The sequence below is a fragment of the Chiloscyllium plagiosum genome, unplaced genomic scaffold (genome assembly GCF_037043375.1).
Source record: "Chiloscyllium plagiosum isolate Xiang-an unplaced genomic scaffold, Cpla_swu_hap1 HiC_scaffold_48, whole genome shotgun sequence".
Lineage (NCBI taxonomy): Eukaryota > Metazoa > Chordata > Chondrichthyes > Orectolobiformes > Hemiscylliidae > Chiloscyllium > Chiloscyllium plagiosum.
In genome coordinates, this window is record NW_028270186.1 from 25,584,207 (window position 1) to 25,603,121 (window position 18,915).

At 44.4% G+C, this 18,915-nt stretch overlaps 1 long non-coding RNA gene across 2 annotated transcripts in view; it reads right to left on the reverse strand.

The window, feature by feature from the left end:
• LOC148135758 (uncharacterized) overlaps window positions 1-13,562 on the reverse strand; it is a 73,996-nt gene extending 60,434 nt beyond the window's left edge. For both annotated transcript variants that reach the window (XR_015754821.1, XR_015754822.1), the window contains exon 1: window positions 13,396-13,562. This is a non-coding gene — a long non-coding RNA (uncharacterized LOC148135758). The remainder of the gene's footprint in view (window positions 1-13,395) is intronic.
• Window positions 13,563-18,915: the final 5,353 nt, after the last annotated feature.

Below are 18,915 nucleotides of genomic sequence, written 5' to 3' on the forward strand. Positions count from 1 at the left end.
ATGACTCTATATTTTGATTCCCAGATTAAATTGTCTGTCTCACTAATGCACTGACTGCATCCTTTCTTCCCAAAAAACGGGACCTTGTTTGGTTGTTTGCTGATCCTGCCTAAATCCCTACAACCCCTCAATAATCACATTGCTGTCATGGTCATTCTGCAGCCACCCCTCCACAATAACAGTTCGATCATATCTGTTCCCTTCAGTTAATGCTGTCATTCCATCTGCCATGTTGCAAATGCATGGCGCGTGTCACCGAGAGAGGGCCTTTGAGGGATGAATAGAGGTCAGAGTGGGAGAGATGTTTGGGGGTGCAAAAATGTTGCAGGGTTAAACATAGTTACAGTTGCTAAAGAATGTTCACAGGAGAAAACTTTTAGAGAGATAAAGCGTCTTTGATTAGACTTCAGAGAGAGGGACGTGTGTAGGGTTGTGGATCGTAACATGGTCGATGTTGATCAGGGTATAGATACATTCACATGATTCCAGGATGTCGTACATTTAACAACAGTTGTTGGGATCTGGAGAATATGACAGTGACGGGGAGGATGGTTTGGACTGGAGAATATTACAGGGAAAGGGAGGCTGGTATGGACTGGAGAATGTTGCAACCACATGGACGATGATATACACTGGGGAATGTTGCAGGGAGAGGGAGGAAGTTGTAGAATGGATAAAGGTTGAAGGAGAGATGATTTTATGTTCTGGAAGGAGTGTCAGAGAGAGTGAGTGGTGTGCATGCTGCAAGATGCGACAGGGATAGGGAAGCTTGTAGAGACTGGAGGAGAGAGTCATGGAGAGGCTTGTGAGAGACCAGATTCACTTATGAACATAGGATGTGTTACAGTGAGCAGAGCCTTTTGCAGATATAAACAAAGATACAATGGCTACAAAGCAGTCACACCAATACATAGGTATATAGGAACTGAAGGAATTGAAGAGATTACACAGACTGGGAGTGTTGTGTGCAGTGGAGGAGATAACCTGATAGGGACAGTTTTAGAGACAACAACGTTAGGAAATAATGGGGGGTGCAATGGTGAGAGCAGGTTTCAACAATTCGGAGGATATAGACCAGAAGTAGCTTTGACAGATAGTGATGGCTGTCAGGTCTGGTGGGGGCTGCACAGTAAAGTGAATTGTAATGGCTGGAAACATTTACACAGATGGGGAGAGTATTAGTGATCGGCAGAATTCACAAAAAACGGGTCTGCAGGACACGACAGAAATCTGGAGCGTTGTATCAACTTGATCACGTACACAGGCAGAAAAGCTTGTGGGGGTATGGAGCAGTTCAACATGATAGGGAGAGGCATGGAGACTGGAGATGTTGCAGAAAGATTACTATGTTTAATGCTTTAGAACTCTACATAAGTCTGTACTGGTTCCTTCTTTATGTTTCTGAACCGCTGTCGATACGCTTAGACCATAAGACCCAGGAGTGGAAGTAAGGCCATTCGGCCCACCGAGTCCACTCCGAATTCAATCATGGCTGATGGGCATTTCAACTCCACTTGCCCGCATTCTCCCCGTAGCCCTTAATTCCTTGTGACATCAAGAATTTGTCAATCTCTGCCTTGAAGACATTTAGCATCCCAGCCTCCACTGCACTCTGCGGCAATGAATTCCACAGGCCCACCACTCCTGGCTGAAGAAATATCTCCGCGTTTTTGTTCTGAATTTACCCCCTCTAATTCTAAGGCTGTGTCCACGGGTCCTAGTCTCCTCGCCTAACGGAAACAATTTCCTAACATCCACCCTTTCCAAGCCATGTATTATCTTGTAAGGTTCTATTCGATCTCCCCTTCATCTTCTAAACTCCAATAAATACAATCCCAGGATCCTCAGCTGTTCCTCATATGTTAGACCTACCATTCCAGGGATCATCCGTGTGAATCTCCTCTGGACACGCTCCAGTGCCAGTATGTCCCTCCTGAGGTGTGGGGCCGAAAATTGGACACAGTACTCCAAATGGGGCCTAACCAGAGCTTTATAAAGTAGCACATCGGTGCTTTTATATTCCAACCCTCTTGAGATAAATGACAACATTGCATTCGCTTTCTTAATCACGGACTCAACCTGCATGTTTACCTTTAGAGAATCCTCGAATAGCACTCCCAGATCCCTTTGTACTTTGGCTTCATGAATTTTCTCACCGTTTAGAAAGTAGTCCATGATTGTATTCTTTTTTCCAAAGTGCAAGACCTCGCATTTGCTCACATTGAATTCCATCAGCCATTTCCTGGACCACTCTTCCAAACTGTCTAGATCCTTCTGCAGCCTCCCCACTTCCTCAGTACTACCTGCCTGTCCACCTAACTTTGTATCATCGGCAAACTTTGCTAGAATGTCCATCGTCCCTTCATTCAGATCATTAATATATAATGTGAACAGCAGCGGCCCCAACACTGGCTGTCATTCAGAAAAAGAACTTTTTATCCCAACTCCCTGCCTTCTGTCAGACAGCCAATCCTCAATCCATACCAGTGGCTCACCTCGAACACCATAGGCCCTCACCTTACTCAGCAGCCTCCCGTGTGGCACGTAATCAAAGGCCTTTTGGAAGTCTAGATAGACCACATCCACTGGGTTTCCCTGGTCTAACCTACTTGTCACCTCTTCAAAGAACTTCAACAGGTTTGTCAGACACGACCTCCCCTTACTAAATCCATGTTGACTTGTTCTAATCAGACCTTACTCTTCCAAGAATTTAGAAACCTCATTCTTAATTATGGATTCTAGAATTTTACCAACAACCGAGGTTAGGCTAATTGGCCTATAATTTTCCATATTTTGTCTTGAATCCTTTCTTGAACAAGGGGGTTACAGCAGCGATCTTCCAATCACCTGGGACTTCCCCTGACTCCAGTGACTTTTGAAAGATCTCAACCAACGCCTCCGCTATTTCCTCAGCCACCTCCCTCAGAACTCTAGGATGTAGCCCATAGGGGCCAGGAGATTTATCAATTTTAGAAATTTTAGCTTTTCTAGCACTTTCTCTTTTTTAATGGCACTAATAGTACTTCTGGTACTAATCCACAAGCACTTAAAATAGCCTGTTTGACATGCTCATAACCTCCTGACCACTCATGAAACAGCACTGCAAATACCTTACTGGCTCTGCCTAACAGTTTAGACTGAACTAGCTTTACCCACAAGACCTCAGGCCACTCCATCTGTCTCTCCAATTTTTCAAATGAAGTACAGAGCTCCTTGAAAGTAGAGTCACAGGTAGATAGGATAGCAAAGGCGGCACTTGGTATGCATTCCTTTATTATTCAGAGTATTGAGTACAGGAGTTGGGAGGTCATGTTGCGGCTGTACAGGACATTGGTTAGGACAACTTTGTAATTCTGTTCTCCTTCCTATCGGAAGGATGTTATGAAACTTGAAAGGGTTCAGAAAAGATTTACAAGGATGTTGACAGGGTTGGAGGATCTGAGCTATAGGGAGAGGCTGAACAGGCTGGGGCTGTTTTCCCTGGAGCGTCAGAGGTTGAGGGGTGACCTTATAGAGGTTTACAAAATTATGAGGGGCATGGATAGGATAAATAAGCAAAGTCTTTTCACTGGATTTGGGGAGTCCAGAACTAGAAGGCATAGGTTTAGGGTGAGAGGGGAAAGATATAAAAGAGACCTTAGGGGCAAAGTTTTCACACAGAGGGTGGTACATGTTTGGAATGAGCTGCCAGAGGAAGTGGTGGAGACTAGCACAATTGCAACATTTAAAAGGCATCTGGAAGGGTACATGAATAGGAAGTGTTTGGAGGGATATGGGCTGGGTGCTGGTTGGTGCGACTGGACTGGCATGGACGTGTTGAACCGAAGGGTTTGTTTCCATGCTGTACATCTCTATGATTCTCTAACTTTAATTGCCGAAGTTTCAAATCACTGCAGGCAGTCAGACACCGAGATAGAATTGTAAGGTCTTTTGGAGGTTCCACAGTTAGGGAGGATTGCATGGACTTGATGATGTTGTACATGGAAGTAAGGTTGTCAGGACTGAAGCTGGGAACAGAGATAGAGAGAAGTGCAGGGGATTAGAGAGATATGGGGGCTAGTGGTCTCTGGTGGAAGTTCCAGGTAGAGGGATGGTTTTTGGAACTGTTGGACCTTGAAGAGATAGGTAGATTTGGAGGGGTTGGGGAGATTTACAGAGGCATGGAGAAATGTAGTGACTGGAGCATACGGAGATGGTGAGGTCTGTAGGAGATGGAATAGGTTGGATGGACTGTGGAAAATTGGAAGGGTTCACGCAGACAAGGTGGATTGTAGCAGAGTGAGGAGTCTAAAGAGGTAGGGAGGGTGGAGCATTCTCAGTAATGATTGGTTTGGAGCACTGTCCAGACTGGGGGAGGTTTCAGAATGATGAAGGGGTCGAGCAAAGGATGTGGTCGTAAACATTCTCGGAACATATACCTGTCACTTCGGTGCTGTGCCACTGCGGGTCATCAGGAGGACAGTTGTCCTCATTAAAATGTACAAATCCTCAGGGGAATGGACAGGGTGGATGTTGAAAGGATGCCCACTTCCCCTTATGGGAGAGAGACAAACAAGCAGACTCTGTTTGACAAAGGTGGAGAAGGGGGAGTTGTCTTTTTCTTCCAATGGCCCAAATCTCCTTCAGGTTTGTTCCCACACAGCTCAAAGGAATGCAGTGCGATAACAAAGAGCAAGGTCTTTGGAACTGCAGGAGATACAAGACCAAGGCCAGGCTGGAGGGACTGGAGGCAGTGAGATAGAAGGGAGATGTTCAACAGCTGGAAGGGTTTCCAGGGAGTGGACACTGTCAGGACTGGGAAACATGACACGCTCACTTATGAGAGGGAGATGACGATATGGCACAAGGTCAAACAGAGCAGGAGGATCCTAAGCTCCAAACCTGTCATTTATTTATGGAGTTGCTCTCACCCAGTCTGTGCCCAGCCCCATAAACAGAGTCAAGATTAGAGTGGTGCTGGAAAAGCACAGCAGGTCAGGCAGCATCTGAGGAGCGGGAAAATTGACATTGCTGCCTGACCCTCTGTGCTTTTCCAGCACCACTTAATTGAGACTATGATCTCCAGCATCTGCAATTCTCACTTTTGTGACATACAAACAGCATGTGGTTTCCCAGTTCCTGGTGCTCAGGGCCCAGTGCACTCACCCCTGAACCTGTCAGTGAGGTATTTACACAGTTATACATTCTCCAGAAACACTGTGTCCTAGCCGACATAAATGGCAAATTGACACTCTACCAAGCAAAGATTATCTGCACTCAGATTCCCTGGTGATACAACCCTCTGAGTACTTGTCTGCAGAGAACTACAGCATCCACAAATCCCCATTGCATGGGTCAGGGTCAATGACAAAAGTTTCATTCTTTTAAAAATCACAACTCCTCAATTCCTTCATTTCACATAACTGCCATTTAAAAATATTAAAATAAAGAACATTCTAAATGAAGGCTTTGATTAAGTGAGCTGTGGTCAGTCATGTAGATCTGGAGGTTACCACAATGCACAGACAGTGTTTTCTATCAGAGCAGCACCAGGTCAGTGTCAAGCGAACAAAAGGTGGAACACAAATATTCAATGGTTCACAACCTTGTGCAAATTCAGGCAAAGTGGACGACGCTAACAATAATGGGTAAGAAAGGCCTTACAGAGAAAGCATTTGGCATCAGATCATGAAGCAGAGTCAGTCTGAATGTAAATTCTGGCTACTACTTGCCACGTACACAAGCAGCAGAACAGTTTTATGCACCAAACAGCATTTCATGGCTCTTCCCTGCAATCAATAGGAATTCATTGGAATTTTTAATAAAGGCATGGTGAACATTTAGTGAAACGTCAATATTCGCAAAGTCTGGGACAATCACACTGACAACAGTGATATTGGAAGAGGAGTTCAGAGAATTATTTTCAGTGTTTCTTAAAATAACACATTGTGCAACTGGCGAGGGACGTAACTGTCTCAGAGCGATTGTTGTGTGATAAAACTTAGTGAATGAGTAATGTCACCTGGAGAGATCCTCTGGGAAATTGTGATAAAGTGCAGATTAAAGAAATATAAAGTTTTAAAGTGAATCACAGAAAGGACAACTAGAAACAAAAATAGCCAATTACATGGGTTTGAGAGGAGAACTGACCAAGGTAAACAGGCTAAACAGACTGAAATATGTGTCTGGAAATGAACAGTGAAAACATTTGAAGGAGCTGTGTAAAATACTCAACAAAAGGACATTCCACTGAAACAGACAAAAACTCAGCAAGAAATCCCCACCGGTCCCTCACTCAGGACAAAATGGATCATATTAGATTATTAGGCTGAGAAGATCACCACAAAGTACTTAAAATCCTGAAGTGAGAGAGAGTTTTAGAGTAACTTTTAAAGGGATTGCAATGGGTCTGCTAGCAGGAGGAGGGCAATGGGAAGGGGAACCGTTGTCAGGGTTTATTGACACGATATGAACAGGGAGAGATGAAGGTGCTGGAGGTGGTGAGAGTGTGACAGAGAATGGTCAGGTTCTGAACGCTGTTACAAAGCCAGTACGAATTGCTACAGCTGGAGGTGTTTGCAGAGGGAGGGAGGGACATGTGTATTTTTATTTATTCATTGATGGGATGTGGGTGTCACTGCCTGAACCAGCGTTCTTTGACCCCATGCTAATTACCCAGAGATTGCTGGGGCCCTGGTGGATATATATAATACTTTGCTGGCCACAGGTGAAGTGCTGAATGACTGGAGGATCGCTAATGTGGTTCCTTTGTTCAAGAAGGGCAGCAGGGGTAGGCCAGGTAATTACAGAGCAGATAGTCTGACAGCAGGGGGAGGGACGTTATTGGGAACAATTGTGAGGATGAATCAACACTTGCAAAGGTAAGGATCAACTCGGTTTAGTCATCACGGATTTGGCAGAGGAAGATACTGTCTGAGGAATTCAGTTCAGTTTTTTTGAAATGGTGCTTAAGTATATTGATGAGGGTTGTGCAGATCATGTGGTTTACATGGACTCGAATAAGTCCTTAAACAAGATCCAACATCGAAGGCTGGTCCAAAAGGACTGGGTTCCAAGGCAAGTTGGCAAATTGGATGCAAAATTGGTGGATAGAGTACTTTCACCACCGGGTGTACCACAGAGATCTGGGCAGGAACCATTGAACATTAATACCTTCTGCTTTCACATTCAAGTTATCATTAGTCGGTTTGCAGATGACATGAAAGGTGAGGGTGTTGTTCACAGTGAGGGGGATGGTCTCCGTCTGCAGTCCGATGTCAATCGGATGATAATCTAAGCAGAGTTTAGTGCTGATTGAAGTGAGGTAATACTCTGTGGGAGGTACGATACGAGAAGAACAGACATAATAAACGGTAGGTCCTTGCGGAGTACTGAGGAATACAGGGACCTTAGTGGACAAATCCATAGATCCCTGAAGGTGCCAGCACAGGGAGACAGGGTGGGAAAGGCACCTCAACTGGGAACAGGAGAGGGACCCATATCCTGGTGGGGTGAATTGCTAGAGATGCTTCAGAGGATATAACCTAGTCTGGCAGGGTGTTGGATCTTAAATAGACATAAGGCCAAAAAGAAGATTGAGGCTGGTACATGAGTTAAAGACAGCAATTTCAGCAGACAAGGCAGGCAAGAACATAGCAGGGAATAGGGGAAAACTGATGATTAAACTGCATTTATTTCAATGAAAGGGGCCAGACAGCTAAGGAAGATGAACTCAAGGCATGGATTGGAACATGGGACTGGGATATTATAGTTATTACAGAAACACAGCTGAGGGAGGGGCAGGACTGGCAGTTCATTGTTTCAAGGTAGAGATGCTACAGGAAGGGGAGGCAAGAGAGAGGACGTGTGGTGGTGGGGTTTGATGCATGAATCATCACAGCAGTACTTAGAGAGGATATTCCTGTGGGATCACCCAGTGAAGCTATGTTAGTGGAACAGAGAAATAAGAATGGGTCATCACTCTGATACGATCGGACTGCTGACCCCAAAAATCTGTGGCAGACTGAGGAACAAATATGTCGGGACATCTTAAATATCAATCATAATAATAAGGCTGTTATGGTAGGGTTTTTGAATTTTCCAAACCTAGACTGGGACTGCCAGTGTTCAGCGTTTGCAAGGGAGGTATTTGGTAATTGTGTACCAGAAAACTCCCAATCAATATGTAAATGGCCTGAAAAGAGAAAGGGGCAAAACCTGACCTCCACTTGGGAATCAAGGTAGGGAAAGGGACTGAGGTGTGAGTGGGAAAGCGTTTTCCCAAAGTGACCACAGTTCTAGTAGTTTGAAAACAGCTTTGGAAAAGGACAGGCCTGGCCCACAAGTGCAAGTTATAAAATGGGGCCTGACCAATCTTGATCGTATTAGCCAGGAACTTTCAAAATGGGATTGGGGAAGGGAATTATTTACAGGGAAAGGGAAGTTTGGCAAGTGAGAATATTTTAAAAGTGAGATAAACTGATCGATCAGCGCCAGCATGTTCCTGTTTGTGTGCAGGTCAGTGCTGACAGCATTCGGAAACACTGGCTGTCTATTGAGGGTTTGGTCAAGGAAAAGGGGGCACATGTCAGGTATAGCCAGCTGGATCAAGGGAATCCCTGAGGATATACAGAGGCTGTAGGAATACACTTTGGGTGGAAAACAGGAATGGAGAAGGAAAGGGGAATCCAAAAGTGATTGTATCAGTATATTAAGAGTGCATAAGTAACTCAGGACAAAATAGTGTCCATTAAAGATCAATGAGGCCATCGATGTGAGGAACTGCAGGATATTTGCTCAGATCCTAAACAATATTTTCACTCCAGAACTTACTGTGGAGAAAGACTGGGGAACTCAGGGAACAAGAGTAATATGTTAGACCACAATTGGAGTTCTCTGCAATTCCAGTCTCTCTGCTATAGGAAGGATGTTGTGAAACTTGAAAGGGCTCTGAAAAGATTAACAAGATATTGCCCGGGTTGTTGCTGAATAAGCTGGGGTTACTGTCACTGGAGAATCGGAGACTGAGGGATGACCTGACAGAGGTTTATATAAACATGAGGGGTATGGATAGGATAAGCATTCAAGGCCTTTTCCCAGAAGATGGGGAGTCCAAAACTAGAGGGCATAAGTTTAAGGTTAGAGGTGAATGGTTTACAGAGGGACTGAAGGGACAGCTTCTTCACACACATGGTGATGTGTGTATGGAATGAGCTGAGAGAGAAAGTAATGGAGACTGATACAATTACAACATTTAAAAGGTATCTGGATGGGCATCTGAATAGTAAGGGTGGGCGGCACGGTGGCACAGTGGTTAGCACTGCTGCCTCAGCGCCAGAAATCCGGGTTCAATTCCCACCTCAGGCGACTGACTGTGCGAAGTTTGCACGTTCTCCCCGTGTCTGCGTGGGTTTCCCCCGGGTGCTCCAGTTTCCTCCCACAGTCCAAAGTTGTGCACGTCAGGTGAATTGACCATGCTAAATTGCCCGTAGTGTTAGGTAAAGGGGTAAATGTACGGGAATGGGTGGGTTACGCTTCCGCGAGTCGGTGTGGACTTGTTGGGCCAAAGGGCCTGTTTCCACACTGTAAGTAATCTAATCTAATCTGTAAGTAATCTAATCTAAAAGGGTGTAGACGTATATGGGCCAAATGCTGGAAAAGGGAATGGATTTAATTAGATCTTCTGGTGAGCCTGGACGAGTTGGGACCGAAGGGTCTGTTTCTATGCTGTATATCTCTATGACTTGAAAAGAGTGCATATTATAAAAGAGGTGGTGCTGGAGGTTTTAAAACTCAAAGCTATGGCAAGTCCCAGAACCTGATTAAGTGTATCACAGGACACTGTGGGATGCTCGGGAAGAAATTGTGGAGCTCCTAGCAAAGGTATGTGTACTACTGACAGCCATGTGTGATGGACTGGCAGGCTGGAGGGTAGCATCATGGACAGTGAAGGATGTTTTCTGAGATTACAACGGGATCTTGATGAAGGGAGTGAATGGGCTGAAAAGCTAGAGATGGAATTCAATCGGAGTAAATAGGAGGTAATGCACTTGGTAAAACAAACAAGGGTAGAGCTTATACAATTAATGTTAAGGCTTCGGTTAGTGTTTTAGAGCAGAGGGACCTCTGGGTTCAGGTACATAATTCTTGAAGTTTGCGTCACAGGATGGATAAGACAGTGCTGTGCATGCCTGACTATTGCTCAGTCCATTGAGTATAGGATTTGGGACGTCATGTTGAGATTGCACAGACATTTGTGAGGCCTGTTCTGCAATACTCTGTCCAGTTCTGGTCGCCCAGTTATAGGGAGGATATTATTAAGCTGCAGGGCATTCAGAAGAGATTTACCAGGATATTGCTGGGTATGGAAGGCTTGCGTTCTGAAAAATGGCTGGATAGGCTGAGTCTTTTTTCACTGGAGCCTGGAGGTTGAGACATGATGCTATAAAGGTTTATGGGAAAAAATAAGGTATATAGATCAATTTAATGGTAGTTGCCTTTTCCTCAGGATTGGGGAGTCTCAAGAGGAGGGGCCACATTTTTAAGGTGAGAGGAGAGAAATGTTCAAAAAAAAGATACGGGGCAATTTGCTACACAGAGGGTGGTTTGAGTGTGGAATGAACTTCCTGAGAAAGGGGTTGATGTGGGTACAATTACAACATTTAAAAGATATTTGGATAAACAGGTGAATAGGGAAGGGTTGGAGTGATGTGGGCGAGCAACAGGCAGCTGGGAAGAGTTTAGTTTTAGATTATGGTGGGTATCAACTGAAGGGTCAGTTTCCATGCTGTATGGCTCTATGACAAGAATATGGTTTTATTCCATTATTGAAGAAAGGATCAGGGCTGGGCCCACTGATGTGCATCATCTACATAAATAATTTGGTGGAAAATATAGGAGTGATTGTGCGAAAGTTTGTTGATGATCAAATTAATGGTGTCGTGGGCAGTAAGTACGGTTATCAAAGGGGATCGTGACCAACTGGGTCAGTGGACCAAGGAATGAAAGATGGAGTTTAATCCAGGTGTTGGATTTTGTTAAGACAAACCATGGAGGACTAACACAGGAAATGGAAGGGCTCTGGCCAGGGTTGTCGAACAGAGAGAGAGTGAGAGAGAGCGAGAGAGAGCGAGAGCGAGAGCGAGAGCGAGAGAGACAGACAGAAATCCAGAAATTGACTATAAGCAAAAATAATAAGTAACCACAGCTGCTTCTCATTCTTAAAGATAACAGTGATGGATCCCCACCATGCAAATCAAGTTGAGCAGGTTCTAAAAACATCTGTCATTTGCTGGATGAAGACCATGCTATATGGAGTAAAGTTGCAGTTGACTGTGGATTAGACTACCTCCCAGAAATAGATGAGTTCAAATTCCTTGTGGGAAAGACAGTTGAAAGATGTGTGGCACACTGTAATAAACAGCCAATTTGCAAAGCTTTTTTTACAAATCGTATTCATCCATAATTTGCTTGTTACTTCCTGTTTAATTCAAGGTAATCCTAAATAGAGTCATAGAGTCATACAGTACGGAAACAGACCCTTCGGTCCAACCATTCGATGCCGAACAGAATCCTGAACTAAACTAGTCCCACTGCCTGATCCTGGTCTAAGTCCCTCCAAACATTTCCTATTCATGTATTTATCCAAATGTCTTTTAAACGTCATAGTTATGCCCTCATCTCCAACTTTCTCAGGAAGTTCATTCCACAAGTGAACATTGGTTCATGTCTTTTCAAACGTTCCCTCTTCTCACCTTAAAAATACGCCCCTGTGTCTTAAAATTCCCCATTTTATGGAAAGACAACCACCATCAACTCTATCTATACCTCTGATTATTTTACAAACTTCCATCAGGTCACTTCTCAACCTCCTCTGTTCCAGCGAAATAAGTCCCAGCCTATCCAGCTTTTCTTTATAATTCACACCTTCCTGATAAATCACTTCTGAACCCTCTCCAGCTCAATAACCCTTCCTATAAATGGGTGACCAGAACTGAATACAGTTTTCCAGGAAAAGCCTCACCAATGTCCTGTACAACCTCCACCTAACATCCTAACTCCGATACGTAACTGGAGTTTAGGACTGATACTATTTTGACTTTGCCTGGTTGACTCTTACGTTCTAAACTGTGAAAGCTTGTGGCTTTTTATTTCAGCAAATAACTGGGATTACCAATTTTTTTTACTTTAAAACAAAAAAATTACTGCTTTCTAATAAGTTTGTAATAGGAGAATCAGAGATCTAGACAGCATACATATATATGTTCTAACAAATCTTGAGTAAAATTTAAGATAAAAAAAAAATTCTACTTTTCCAGTAGTCATATGATGTGGAGAAGCAATTCCAATGAAAGCAATTAACAGTTTGAAACAACAAAATGACTGAGAAATAAATTGAAGGGTTTTGACTAGGGGGTGCAAGTTATATTGTTCCTCGGAAGTGGCATCACGGGTGGACAGGGTGGGGAAAGCGGCATTTGGCACATTTGCCGACATTGGCCAGCACTTTGTTACATACGTTGGAGACATTTGTAACATTGTCCTCAATATTTCCCTTGGGCAGAGGAGGCCACGGGGTGACCCTAAGAATGGTGAATAACCAAGGGTAGGTGAGTCCAAAACTAGAGGGTATAAACAGGAGGTGAGAGAGCAAGGATTTAAAGAGGGAGCTGAGGGGGAACATTATCCACAGAGGATGGTGCACAGACAGAACAGACTGCCTCAGGCACATGGGAGAAACAAGAACAATTACAGCATGGAAAAGACATTTGGGGAGGTATATTGAGAGGAGAAGGTTTGAAGAGATAAGGGCCAAACGCAGGCAAATGAAACTCGTTCAGTTTAGGTCACATGGGCAGGTTCTGTTTCCGTTCTGTATGACTCTGTATCCAGTTAAAGAGGATTACAGTACCGAAATAAGGCATGTTGTAGACACTGAAGCAAGTCACAGCAATAGGGATGGTAGTCTGGAATGCAGTACATTCCGACTATGTGGAGGGACAATCGGGAATGGAGCAGGTTACAGGGACAATTACTGTAATAGGAGTTAAAAATGACTGAAGATACTGGTGCACAAGCCATGCCACAGATAGTGTTGCAGAGTAATGCATCTTAGTACAGTGTTGGACGGAGAACACAGAACAGAAAGATCCCAGGCAGCATTCCCAACCTCTCGTCAGAGGCCTACTCTCCCCTCTGTTGTACTGATGCTCACTAAGACAGCACAGGCCTGGATTGATAACTATGATCTCCCGATGCTGTTTCAGTGCAACAAAAGTTAAAGTAGACATGGTGATTGAGCATGGGGTGTGTCTATACTGTGCTCCCCATCCAGCACTGTATCTATGTCATATCTTGATGGCCAATGCTTGGAGCCCTCTCATTGCTCCCTGCTCAGTGCACTATGAGTGATCTTACCTCACTGCAGGATTTATTGAAGGCTCGAGAACCCCCTGCCCTTTGTCACTCTGACTGACCAACCATCTTCAATGAGGTGATGGATGAGACACACAGCAGTTGGGAAGTCTATTGAATTAGCAACGTCCTGAGTACCTACAGGAGACAGTGAAATAGACAGAATGGGAAATTAGACTGATGCAGTGAGGATTACACAAGGAGAATGGAAATGAGCCCCACAGATATCTGGAAAATCCCAAACTCCATCCCTGGCCTGTGCTGTTGCGTCTCTCTGGAGTGGAGAATTCTGTTAGCTCAGGATCTGGAGCAGCTGCGAGAGCGAGAGACACTGACACAGGCAGCAATTAGACACACACAGTGAGGGATACCATATGGAGAGAGACTGAGTGATATCACTGGAGTGCTGGAAGACTTCAGGATCACACAGTCATGTTGGAAGAATGGGTTTAGCTTCATGTGTCAGTGCTCAGGGATGAGCAACCAGTGAGCAGGTGAAGTGATGGCCTAGTAACATTATTGTTAGGGCATTTGTCCAAAACCTCAGCTAATGTTCAGGGGAGGCAGGTTTGATTCCCATCATAAGGTATGGTGTAATTTAAAATCAATAATTTTAAAAATAGCAATTAACAATCCATAAACAAATATGAAACCATTGCTGATGTACAAAAATCACAATCCCTTAGATTAGATTCCATACAGTGTGGAAACACGCCTTTCGACCCAACCAGTCCACGCCATCCATCCAAAGAGTAACCCACTCAGACCCATCTCCCTTGACCTAATACACCTAACATTATGGGCAATTTAGCATGGCCAATTCGCCTGACCTGCACGTCTTTGGACTGTGGGAGGAAACCGGAGCATCCAGAGGCAATTCACGCAGACACGGGGACAATGTGCAAACTCCATACAGTCGCCCGCGGCTGGAATCGAACCTAGGACCCTGGTGCTGTGATGCAGGAGTGCTAATCACTGAGCCACCGTGCCGCCCACTTGTCTGATCACCACGTGGTCCGCATGACATGCCCACAGCAAAGTATTTGCCTCTCAATTGCCCTCTGAAATGGCCAAGCAAGCTACTCAGTTCATGGGCAGCTAGGGCTGGGCAATAAAGGCTGGTCAGCCAGAGACACCCACATCCCCTACCTGATTTATAAGAAAATCCAATAAGATGTTCCCACTGCAACCGTGCTGGGACCAGTGTCCTGGCCAATCATGTCAGTAGGTTTAAGGACAGGGCTTTAAACTGACAGAGAGGATGCAGGGGCAGGGTCCAGGTGAAAGGAGCTTTCCAAATCCAAACAGAAAAGGTGAAGCATCGGAACAGTATGGGAATGTGGCTGAAGGCAATCAGAAAGGAACAGGATGGGACAGCGATTAACTAAAACTGTACATCAGTGAAGGGGTTTGTGACAGGAAATTGTGGGAAAGAGTAAATTATGTTTTATTTTGAATGGACGAAGACTTATCAATAAGGCAGATGGATTTGTGACACTGAGATAAAAGGTTTAGACACCAGAGAGATATGGTCACAGGGTGAACAAAAGGTGGACATAAATATTCAATGGATCACAACCTTGCGGAAACTCAGGCAAAATGGGTAACACTAAGAAAGGCATCACAGAGAAAGCATTTGGTCTCAGATCATGAAATAGATTCAGTCTGAATGTAAATACTGGCTACTACTTGCCAAGGACACAAGCAGCAGAACAGTTTTAGCCACCGAACAGCATTCCATTGCTCATTACTGCAATAAACAGGAACTCATTGGAATTTTTTAACAAAGGCATTGTGATAATTTTGGAAAACTTCAATATTTGTATAATCTGGGACAATCACACGGACAACATTGATATTGGAAGAGGAGTTCGGTTAATTTTTTTTCAGTGTTTCTTTGAAAAACACATTGTGCAACTGTTAAGGGACGTAACTATTGCAGAGGGACCGTGTAATGAAACTTTGTCAATGAGTAATGTCACCTGCAGAGATCCTTCGGGAAATTGTGATAAAGTGCAGTTTAAAGAAATATAAAGTTTTAAAGTGAATCACAGAAAGGACAAGCTACAACTAGAAACAAAAATAGCCAATTACATGAGTTTGAGAGAACTGAGCAAGGTAAACAGGCTAAACAGACTGAAATATGTGCCTGTCAATGAACAGTGGAAAACATTTGAAGGGACAATGCAAAATACTCAACAAAAGGACATTCAATTGAAACGGTATAAAACCTCAGCAAGAAATTCACACTGATCCCTCACTTCGGACAAAAGGAATCATACTAGATTATGAGGCTGAGAAGATCACCGAAGAATACTTAAAATCCTGAAGTGAGTGTGTTTTTTAGGAGTAAATGTTAATGGATTGTAATGGGTCTGCTCGCAGGAGGAGGGCTGTGGGAAGGGGAGCCACGGTCAGGGTTCATTGACACGATAGGAAAAGGGAGAGATGAAGGTGCTGGAGGTGGTGAGAGTGTTACAGAGAGTGGTCAGGGTGTTACAAAGCCAGTATGAATTTCTGCCGCTGGAGGAGTTTGCAGAGGTAGGGAGGGACATATGTATTTTTATTTATTCATTCATGGGATATGGGTGTCACTGCCTGGAACAACGCTCTTTGACCCCACTGTTAATTACCCAGAGGGCAGCTCAGAGTCGGCCATATTTCTGGGTCTGGAGTCACATGTCGGCCAGACCAGGTTAGAATATTTAATGTCCTTCCCTAAAGGAGGTTAGTGAACTAGATGAGTTCTTCCTACTGATCAACAATGTTATAATGGTGGCCCCACCAATGTCTTTTATAGCCACAACATGACATCCCAACTCTTACTCTTAATGCTCTTCCCAATGAAGGTAACCATCCCAAAGACCTGCTTCACCAGCCTGTCTACCTGTGACACCACTTTCAAAGAACTGTGTACCTGGGTCACTGGGTCACTGACTGACAACACTACCCAGGGCCCGAACATTAACTGTACAAGTCCCACCCTGATTTGTTTCACCAAAATGGAACACTTCATATTTATCTAATTAAACTCCATCTGCTATTCTTCAGCTCACTATCCCAGCAGGACTGTTCATCCTGCTGTATCATAGATAACCTTCTTCACTGTCCACTTTACCACCAATTTCAGTGTCACCCAAAAACCTTACTTACCAGGAAACCAATACTCCCATCCAAAACATTTATCCAAATGACAAACAACAGGGACCCACTACACCGCTGGTCACATGCCTGCAGTCAGAAAGACAACATGCCTCCCATCACCCTCTGTCTCCTACCATCAAGCCCAATTTTGTATCCAGTTCCCTCGTTCCTCCTGAATGCCATACCCTTTTACACTGATCTGAGCTTATTACCCAGTTTATCAGACAGAACACAGAAGGCAGAACAGTTCAGCCCAAGACCCTTCGGCCATTATTTCATGCCAACCTTTTATCCAACTGTAAGATCAAAGTACACTACATACCCTTCATTTTACTATTATATATGTGTCTGTCCAAGAGTTTATTAAATATCCCAGATGTGTCTAATTTTACTACCACCATTGACAGTCCATCCAACCATCTACCATTCTCTATCCTCTTATCCATCCTCCAATCACCTTACAATTATGCCGCCTTGCAATAGCCATTTATGCGATAGGAGGAAAAGTCTCTGACTATTCACTCACTCTGTGCCTCTCCTCATCTTGTTCACCTCCACAAAGTCGCCCCGCCTTAGCTCCCTCAAACTTTCTTTGTAAGAACTGCCATCCATTCCAGGCAGCAAGCTGGTAAATCTCCTGTGTACGCTCTCTAAAACTTGCACATCCTTCCTGTAAACAGGGGACCAGAACTGAACACAATATTCCAAGTATGGTCTCACCAGGACGCTATAAAGATGCAGTAAAACCTCACAGCTCTTACAGTCAATCCCCTTCTAAGGAAAGCCAACACAACATATGCCTTTTTAACAACCCTACCAACGTGCGTGGCGATTTTGAGGGATCTATGGACACGGACCCCATGATCTCTGTTCCTCCGCACTGCCAAGTGTTCTGCCTTTCACCCTGTATTCTGTATTCAAATTCGACCTTCCAGAATGAATCACTTCACACTTTTCCAGATTGAACTCCATCTGTCACTTCCAGCCCAGCTCTGCGTCCTGTCAATATCCTAGCACAACCTACAACAGCTCTCCACATTCCCCACGACTTCACCAACCCTCATGTGATTGGCAAACTTACGAATCCACTCTCCAACATCCACATCCACATCTTTTTTAAAAAAAAAAATCACAAAGAGCAGAGTCCCAGAGCCGATGGTTACAGAAAACCACAGGCCACTGAGCTCCAGGCTCAATACTGTCCATCTGCTGCCATACCCTGTCTATTCTGGGGTATCCAATCCTGTATCCAGACAGACAGATTTCCATGTATCCAAAATCATCCTTCTTTTTTGAATGAGCCATCAACGTATTCTGCCATATCCACAAAGAATTCAATAAGGTTTGTGAGGCATGACCTGACCCCTCACAAACCCATACTGACTGTGGCTAATTTAACTATGGTTTTCCAAGTAGTCATAAATCCTGTCTTTCGAGTTCTCGCCAATAATCTGCACACCACAGACATTCGACCAAATCTGTAATTCCCAGAATTCTACCTCCGTAACATGGCTCGGACTTTACAAATCTTCCCTCCTCTGCCATGTTCCCCAGAATGGCACTGGAGGGTGGTGGGGGTTACAGAGATAGAGAGGGATATCAGGACAGGAGGATTTTGCAGACATTAGGAGGGTTGCAGTGCCAAAAGGAGGCTTCAGTGAGGTTTCATGGTGATGAAGGCATTTGAGGAGGGAGGGAGGGAGGATTGTAGGGAAAGAAATGTTTCACAGTTTAGGTGTTTTGTTAGGGCTGCAAGTGGTTACTGAGTTTGGGAGGGTGTAAGCACTGGTGGATATTACAGAAACATGTGGTTTTGGTTGCAATGCAGGAAGAGGATGCAGGAAGCTGGAGAGTATGGGGTCTGAATGAGGTTACACAAATGGGAAGAGTTGTCAGGAATGCAGGTGTTTACAGAGACAGCAATGGTCTGATCTGGAGCAGAGGGCCCAGATTGGGAGAGATGTGGGGACTGGAGGTGGTTTCATAGGGTGGGAGGACCATAGACCCACAGGAGGTTACAGAAATGTGGAGAGCTGTAGGGCTGACAGGGGTTCATGGAGATGGGAATGTTGTGAGGGATGGAGAAGTTTACAGGGATAAGGATGTTTGTAGGCCAGGGCTGGATCACAGACAGGGACTGTTTTAGGGAGCTGAGCAGATTACAGAGATAAAGATGTTTGTATTGACTGGAAGAACAAACAGAGGTATGCAGGGTAGTCGTGACTGAAGATGTTTATAGACATAGGAAAGCTGCTCTGGGGATTATGGAGGCTGTGGAATCTGGATTTCTTTTCAGAGACTGGGATAACAATTTTGGTCAGAAACAGTTTCACAGATAAGGGAGCATAGCACAAACAGGAGGAAGCTGTCGGGGAGGGT